A 9,631-nucleotide genomic window follows, 5' to 3' on the forward strand; every position below is an offset into this window, starting at 1 on the left:
CCTTACAAGGTGAAACTAATATACATGCAACTCATTACATGCAAAGTGAGATATTTCAAGCCATTATTTGTAATAATTTTGATGATTATGGCTTACAGCTTATGAAAACCTTATGAATTTGGGGTTTTCATAAGCTGTTTTCATAAGCTATAATCATCAAAATTATAACAAATAAAGGCTTGAAATATCTCACTTTGCATGTAATGAGTCTATATAATATATTAGTTTTACCTTTAAGTTGAATTACTGAAATAAATGAACTTTTGCAAGATATTAAAATTTTGCATTACAGTATATTAAAGGAGAACTCCGGTCAATTTTAACATTGAGCTCAATTTTTAGTAAATTTGGAGTGCTGTCAATACAGAGAACAACGACAAAAATCGGTGTTGCCTACACCGTGTTATCCTATTTTTCAAATTTACACCCTATTAACTTGAATGGGGCAAGTTTTAAACTTAACCAGTTCTTAGTCTTATCATCCTTGATGTGTCATACAAGTTCCCAGCCATGTTGAGTGATTCCTTCAGAGTGAACACGAGTGAATCTGACTGCAGTAGATGTGAAAGATATTAATTAAAATGATGTTATATCAGCCAGCACAAATACCTGTATTTAGTTCCTGTTTTCGGTGGAAGTCTAAAGTAGTCAATTGTCGAGTTCACGCGCATAGGTTTAGTTACTATGATCACGCGCGTGAACTCGACAATCGACTACTTTAGACTTCCACCGAAAACAGGAACTAAATACAGGTATTTGTGCTGGCTGATATAACATCATTTTAATTAATATCTTTCACATCTACTGCAGTCAGATTCACTCGTGTTCACTCTGAAGGAATCACTCAACATGGCTGGGCACTTGTATGACACATCACGGATGATAAGAGAAATAAAAGCAGGTTTAAAACTTGCCCCATTCAAGTCAACAGGGTGCAAATTTTTTAAATAGGATAACACAGTGTAGGCAACACCGTTTTTTGTCGTTGTTCTCTGTATTGACAGCACTCCAAATTTACTAAAAATTTAGCTCAATGTTAAAATTGACCGGAGTTCTCCTTTAAAGCTGAATTGTGTCATATTTTTGCCTATAAGCTTAATATGCAGAAACAACATTTTACATACAATTTTGTCTCCAAAAATCTGTTTTGGAGACACCATGGCACAGAAATCCATTTTTTGTTGTTTAAACTGTAGCAAAGTCCACTAAAGGCAAGTTAAAAGTGAGAACTCAGGTGCAGTTTATTGGTGTGAAACCAAACTAAAACGGCACTGAGACTGGGACTGGAACTCACCAAAGAGCAGGTTACATTGACAAACCTAGGCAAGAAAACAAAGAAACATTAGGGCTATTTACACAAGGACTAATCGCATAACAAGGAAACCCTGGAAGCAATCAAACAACGAGCCAATGAGGAAACAGAGCAGAGTATCACATGACAAGACAAACCAATGAGAACTGAATGAGAACTTAACTGAAGAAACACATGACGAAACCAACCAATCAGAACAAGACACACAACCACGGGAAGCACAAGACGATAGTCTAGTTCGACTTGAACTGGCGCTGCACAGACCGATCGGTTTATGACATCCAGTTCAAGTCGAACAAGCCTATAATCACATGAGGGCAAGGAAGTCACATGACAAGAAACCAGGAACAAAATTTCAAAATAAAAGACACTCTAGTCCAGTAGGCGGCGATAAGTTGGTTTTCCAACCGCCGTAACTACAAAAAGAAGACGAGACCAGACCATAAAACCAAACCAAAAACAGACAGGACACTGTATTGTGTACTTCTGTAAACTACTACTTTCACAGAACTAAAATTAAATATGTTAGGAGAGATAGAGACAGTAAAAGAAAGAGGAAGGCCTAACTCTGACAGAATTTGAGAAAAGTAACCGGGGTCTTCAACATTTCAAGTGTTTCCAGCATACCTGAACTCAGAGGCAAGCATCACCTGGTGACACAATCACATAGTCCCATCCCACACCCCGAAAACTTTACACAAGTAATTCTGCAGATTGTCTAACCTGATACGTTTCAATTCCAGCAGGCTTATTGAACAACCAAAACAAATGGAGTCACACCATACCTTGCAAATTCAACCACTCGCCCCTGAATCTCAAGCCATGCATTTATCTCCAGCATTGTGCTATTCTGCTAAACCAGTGTGAGAGTCCCTGCGAAAATAAACCTCAATAAAGCAATTTAGACTGTGTGCTTCTCAAATAGATAAGAAACATGGGATCTGTGTGTGACGTATATGTTTCTAATACAAATCACGGCTGTCAAGCTCCATAAAGAGCAAAAACACCATGAAAGGACCATAGAGGTAGTCTATACGACTTTTGCATGTAATATTGCAAGCCTTATGAAGTTATATGATAGCTTTGCGTGGGGAACACAATGAAATTGAACCATAAACATACATAATCTTCCCTTCCCTTTGATTTCATATTAATATTGTATACTTGAGCACTGACATTGTGACAGGTTTGATGTCACACAATGACATCACGTGACGTTCAAACATGAGAATGAGATTTGAAAGATTGTGGATTTTAATATGAGTGAAGAAAAGGATTTACACTGAATAACAACTTAAATTTGTGTTTATCTGACAAAGGTCTAGCATGACTTCAGATTTTTTTTTTTTTGAAATGCTTATTTTTATATTGTCTTTTGATCCACTTTGTGGCCGCTTTGACTTGTATGGTTTAAATAAATGAGGGTGACATAATATTGGCAGACATTTCATAATTTGGGTGAGCTATTAGCTGATCTGCGAAAGTGTTTTATCGTTGTCTTTGAAAGCCTGTGTCTGACCTTGAACACTCTCAAAGCCTTGCAGTTCTCTATATCAGCCTTTCATCTCTTGATTGAGTGATGTCCCCAGCTACAGAGCCAGAGAATGGAGGAAAAACACCTTAGAGAAAGAAAAGCCTTTGATTTAGGAAATACCCCATCAGCTGGGGAAGTCATGGCTGACCGTACATTTAATGGTGGAGTTTTCCACTGATTTAAGATCAAACTTTTATCACAGCAGGCTGACGTGAACCACTGAAACACAAATCACAGTCCTTGTAGGAGATAAATAAGGTTGGGTGAGCATCCTGTGATCTTACTGGTGTTTATGTGATTGGTGAACCACATGCCAGTGATGCAAGTTCCTTTCACTGCAAATCCCTAATCCTGCTCTAGCTCCAAATAATGTTTCAGTGTTAGAAACCTCTGGTGTTTTAATAACTGGCACTTTTAATACTGCTATTATTTGTAATAAAGAACTTGTCACTGCATTCTTTCCAAATGTTTGAGGTTTCTTATATGTTTTTAAAGAAACTTGGCAAATGGTTGCAAGTAAAGTTTTGTTGCTCATTGGTTCATTATTAATTATAATTAAGTCGATTGCTGGATTAACATCAGGTATGCTCAATTAATATGGATTAATGATGAAGATTTTAAGTGATTCTTTCTGCAAGTTAAATAGTTACGCCATTTGGTGGTGACAAGAATATTAATTCGGAATCAGACAAACGTAATGATAATAATAATAAAAAATCGAAATTCAGAAAATGTCGTGTTGAATTTCGTTTACTTGCCCGTTGTACAAAGCAATATCACTTGCGAAAATTCTGCCGATAATGTGTATCAGAGAGTAATGGACCACTTACTAACATTAATTTCTAAATAATGTTTCCTTGTTGGGGTGGGGGATATGACCAAAATCTTATCTCACGATATGCGTAATTTTTTTTCACGATAACATGCAATTTCATAAATCTAAAAAACTAATACTAGTTTAAGTAAACAGTCAGTGATATAATAGGAACAAAGTAATTGATTAAAAGCAATAAAACAAAAAAACTACAATAAAACAAAGAAGCAAATGAAATAGACCTACCTGAAAAACGTCAAGCACTAGATAGGCCTATAAATAGAACATAAATTGTATAAAGGAATCAAATATACAAAAAACACTGCATAGTCTTCTTCACTGTGTAAATTAGGTATACATATAAAGTTACAAAAGCGATTCAGTCAAGAGCAATGAGATGTTTGATTAAAGCTACACTGTGTAACTTTTTTTAATTTATTCTTAGCTAAAAACACTTAGTTCTTTCAAAAATATATGTGCTTATTAATGTATATTTACTTCGTTCAAGTGATAAAGTATTCTCGTGAGTGTATAATATGCCATTGAAAATACATACGGGTGAGGGGTTCGAATGTCGGTCGCCATGTTGCCCCTCCATCTTGAAAGTACATTAGCCAAAGAGGGACATACCCGTTAATTCAAGCTTCGCCTTTCGCGTCTCCGCAATTTACTGGCACCGGCCCTGTTTTTATTTTTTCCTTTGCCTCTACCTCTCCCTCGCACCTCCGTCACATCAACTGATCTCTGCTCACGGAGAAAATGATATAGCCTACAATGTAAACGTTGCATTACGCTAGTGATGTCGTACAATATACAGAATAACGATAGCACTGATAAAAGTTACTTTACTAAGATTAGCTTGTATTCGTCTGGGACTGATAGCTGATGTTAGCAATGAAATGGTAAAAAAATTACGAAAACATAAAACTATTATTCATTTTACATAGATGTCATAACCTATATGTTAACTGACAAATTAAATTACTGCAAATTATAATAGTTTTCTAAAGTAACCTCATCACTTGAAGGAATACTCATGGACGAGGTCGAACTGGAAGCCATGTTAATTTTGGACTACATTGGCCACCGTAGGAGTTCAAACGAAATCGGAATTGAGAGGAACAGAAACTAATATTCACTGGATGGTCATATACCCTTTCACCGCTAGATGGGGGTAAAAATCACACAGTGTAGCTTTAACATTAAAGGCACAGACAGCAGCAGATATAGGCTGGCTACTGTCACTTTAAGACCGAATGCACTAATCTAATATACTGATACACATGCTCTTTCTTTCTCAACTGTTTACATTCACATACACGTAAACGACTGTGTTTACGAGGATACTCACAAAAATGGGCATTTTGACCGTTCAACCCCAATAAGCCGCCAAAAATAACTCCGTATGAGCAGAGGCTTTATGTGCGAGTGCGCTCCGAAACAGTCTCAGACAGCGCAACCAAGTTTTACTGTTCAAGCGCAATAATCAGTGCTCATTACAGCATATGCGCATATGCTGTAATGAGCACTGATTATTGCGCTTGAACAGTAAAAAAAAAAAAAAAAAAAAAAAAAAAACTTGTTTTTTAAACCCCAAGGCTTATAAAATCATTTAAAAGATAAGCTTTCGTGACGGCGCAGTACAGCAACGTCACATAAGCATAACCGGCGGTTGACAAACGTCTACAGGTTAATCTATTGCCCACGCTAAGTTCATTGCATCTCATCTCTATCTTGTTTCTATTATTACCGAAATCAAGGAATTCTCATATGACTGAGTGGGCGGGCCTTTCACCCTGAAAATGGCTGCTTGTAAACACACTGCCTAATTAAGTCTTCATGGGTTCTACTTTATTGCACAGATTGAATACTGGTTGTGGTAATTACAACCAGACTCTCATTATGAATGTGTTTCATGCCTTAATTTAATTACATTTATTAATCAGTGCTAGAGTGCAAAAGTGCTGGAGAGAGAGAGGAAGAAGAAAATATAGAGTGAGGACGAGAATATGAGTTGATGGGGGTGTTTATTTGTTCTAGCTTAGGTAGAGAGATATTGCATTGTGCTTTGCTGCCCATAATTGGATCTGATAATGATAAATTATGGAACATTTCCAGGAGATAAAACATCGCCCAGGCGCTTATTTGAAGCTGGGGCAATATACATCAAAATGAGAGGTGTGGAACAGCCACCCCCCCTCATTGAGTGGAGGTGGGGGCCTTGGAGGCCTTTCACCATCAATTTCATTTATTTCTCTCAAGTAGAGAAGGAATTATGTCTATAAACAATACAGCAGTAGCTGCACAAAGCCAGATTAGGGATGAAAAGTGTACTGGCTATGTTTAAAGTAATAAGGGGGAAGGGTTTTTAGGGGTTTCAGATTGAGTACACTGTCAGCCTGTAAGCCCCCCAAAATAGTTTTGAGACAAGTCACATTTAAAAATGTACAAATGTAATTTTATGAGAAAATATCCAATGCCATTCATTTGAAAGAATCAGCACTATCACACCTGGAAAAAAATTCATGGAAAAAAATAATGCTCAGAAAAACAAGGTGGAATTTCAAACCAGAAATTTAACCTGCGCATTGCATAAACACGACTTTGCATAGGTGGACTGATGCAATGGAAAGCAGGATTGTGTCACTAGGTGCGACTTTAAAGGTAGAGTAGGCAATTTCGGAGAAGCTAGCAATAGCGAGCTAGCTTTGAAAGCATGAGATCGTCTCCAGAGCGTCTCCAAAGCCAGAGTATGCAAAGCGTCAAGAGACGAGAGACGGTATTAAATTACCCCATGTCACAAAGCACATTATACGGAGCCCCTAAGGGGACATGTTGGTGGAAAAATATATGAGATGGGAGGAGGAAAAATAATAAATCAATGCTTTTGCATTCTCATGAGAAACTTTGCATTTACTCGCAAAACCTTTGTCTTTCTTCACAAAAACTTTAGCGTTGGCTCGCAAAACCTTTGCCTTCCCTCGCAAAAACTTTAGCGTTACCTCGGAAAGCGTTTGTGTTCTTTGCAAGTGAATGCAAAGTTTCTCAGGAAACGCAAAATATTTGTAAGAGAACGCAAAGGCATTGCCAAATAATTTTTCCTCCCATGTCCCATCTCATATTTTTTTTTCATCATGTCCCTTTAGGGGCTCTTTAACATTACAATAATAAAGAACAACTTGAGCTCTTACAGTACTTGTACCACCTGACTGCTGCAGTTTTATTTTGGTGTTGATAGTGTTGAACACATAAATCTGAGTCTAAGGATGTGAACCGCTCCGGGCAGAACGTCACGGGTTGCCATCTTTGTAATTAAGTAAGCTTGTTGTTTGCACAAAGGTATGAAATATATGTTGACGGAAGTAGGACAGCGTATAATTCGGGCCGGATGCAATGATTGGACGAACATTGTTTGGTCCTGAGACTTCCACAGAAGATACATGTTTTATCATTTAGACCACTTATATCATTGACTGCTATCATGATGTGAAAAGAGAGTTTCAACCAGTATAACAAAAAGTGTTTAATAAAAAAAAATGGCCTACCAGTTCAAGTGTGTTTGTTTAACTCCTTGCCCTGCTGGTTAACATTAAGCTGATGAAAGTAGAGGCCATTTCCACAGCAGTGCCAAGGTTATGAGAGATCACAGTGAGGATTTAAACAGGTGCTATAAAACAAGAGTGTTTTCTAATGAGATTCTTTGAGGAACAAACAGCCATAGAGAAGTAGAGTACCAGCATCCAGGCCAGAGAGAGAGAGAATTAGAAGCTAATGAAAAGTAGAAGGAAGAAAATAAAAAGTAGAAGGTGGATGAACTTCTGCAAAAGAAATGTTTGCTGGTCAGTGAAATATAAAGATGTCTGAGATGATGAAAAATATCAAAATTTTTATAGGTTTAGTTTAAAATGCACAAACATAATATTTGTATTCATGTTGGTTTCATCTTTTAAAACATTTTCAACAAAAAATAGATTTACTATTATTTTGAAAAAGGTTTTCAAATGTCTCTTTAAATTACAATTTATTGAATGTATATCCATTGATTGATATTTTTTAATTTACATTAATTTATTGATATTTTAAAAGTAACAATGTTAAAAATGCATCTTTTATCTTTTAACTATATTTGTGATTTCATGAGGCTTGCCTTGTTATATTCCTGAAGATGGCAGCAGAGATACACACTGCTGGATTTCATGGAACTTGACTCTCCTCTACTGTCCATTTGAAAAACAATTTTCCATTACATCAGCTTTTTTTATATTATTTTTTTTACCTTAACATAAAAATGTAATTTAAATTAAATCTAAAGATATTCTGCAGGTCCGTGCATGAATGTGTTTGATTAATACAGTGAAGCCAATCAAATCAATTTTCTTATTTCAGTGCAGAGAGATGCAGAAGTTTTTATTTCCTAATATTTCTCATATTAAACAAGACACAACAGTGCCCTTCAGAAACATTTCATTTTGAAATTTAAGTGGTTTCCTTATGATTATGATTTAAGGTGCTATATTATTGGCTATGTTCACAAACTAGCTCACTGAATGCTGCAGTTTACAAGCATTCTGCAATAACCCAAACATATGTCACATGACCTCATAAAGTTGCAACTTGCATGTGAGTTGAATCAGTTATCAGTTCAATAAATCTGCAATTTAATTAATGCTAATAAAAATAATAATATCTGAAATTCTTGCAGTCTGATAAGTCAAATATAGAGAATGGCAGTAATCTTTCATTACACTGGAAATGGAAGGTCAAATTGAGTGCATTGCATTGTGGGATACAGTATTCCGCTTTGTTGTATACTGTTGTATGCTTATTGTTTAAATACTTGTTATATTTAATGTATTATGATATCTGTGCCAAGATAGGCTTAAAAATCTCACACACCCAAACTTTTGAGAACATTTCACATTTAAAAATGGAAACAAGCCATGTGTTTTTCAGCAAAACAGATGGTCAGAAATATTATGCTGACTATCATTTGCAATGAAAATACAATTCTATTAAATTAGAAAAGAATGCAAACGAGAGAAAAAAGTCTGAAAAGGCCCACTATTTGTAGCTTCCACTGAAATAAAAGATGCAACAAAAAACAAAAAAAACAAAGAAATAACGAACCAGGCGTTTGCACAAATTCAACTTTCAATTTCAATTTAACTTTTCAATTAAATTATTATGCTGATTGTACACGTACGTACACACACACACACACACGTACGTACGTACACACACACACACCTTTAATTAGAATGCAGAGTTTTGGCCCCATAGTTTGTGAGTTTTAATCCAGTCTCCTGTAGATAATAACATGCTATTATACACCCCCAACATCATATCCGTATTGTGGCAACCTGCTGACAACGGACTCATAAACAGCTATTTACTGCTGTTTTCATGTGGAACTCAATAAGATCACATGTGAGGGACGTAGAAAGTGATTAACATCCATTGACAGCTCAAATTAGCATCAACACACAAACCTCAGACATTAGCCTCGCTGTGCTGCACCTGGCAATAACAACAACAACAAAAGAGAGATTTGTTTGGTTTAGTTTAGTTTGAAAAACTGCAAATTAACAAATGAATTTACAATGTGGAAAATTGGTTTAGACCTCGGTTTTGAACCTGTGGCAAATGTATGAGTGATGATGATTTAAAAAAGGTTGATAGGCCTTGTCCCAAATTCTCCACAGCAACTGTCCACAAGACCACATGGTGCTCCATTTATCATATTATGACAACCAACTTAATTTAATTCAGCAAATCCTCTTTCACATACAATATCTGTGTTAGAAGAGCTCTAATAGTGTAATAGCTTGATAATGCTTTAGGCCTACTCGTTGTAATGTTTCTCATGGCAGATTAAAGCTGAACGAATGTCTTGTTCGGCTGTGTACTGAACACAAGAGGGCAGCAGCTCATCATCAGAACAGAGATCATGGCTGTACAGAACGGCACACTA

Source organism: Phoxinus phoxinus (genome assembly GCF_949152265.1).
Source record: "Phoxinus phoxinus genome assembly, chromosome: 14".
In the NCBI taxonomy this organism is placed as follows: Eukaryota; Metazoa; Chordata; class Actinopteri; order Cypriniformes; family Leuciscidae; genus Phoxinus; species Phoxinus phoxinus.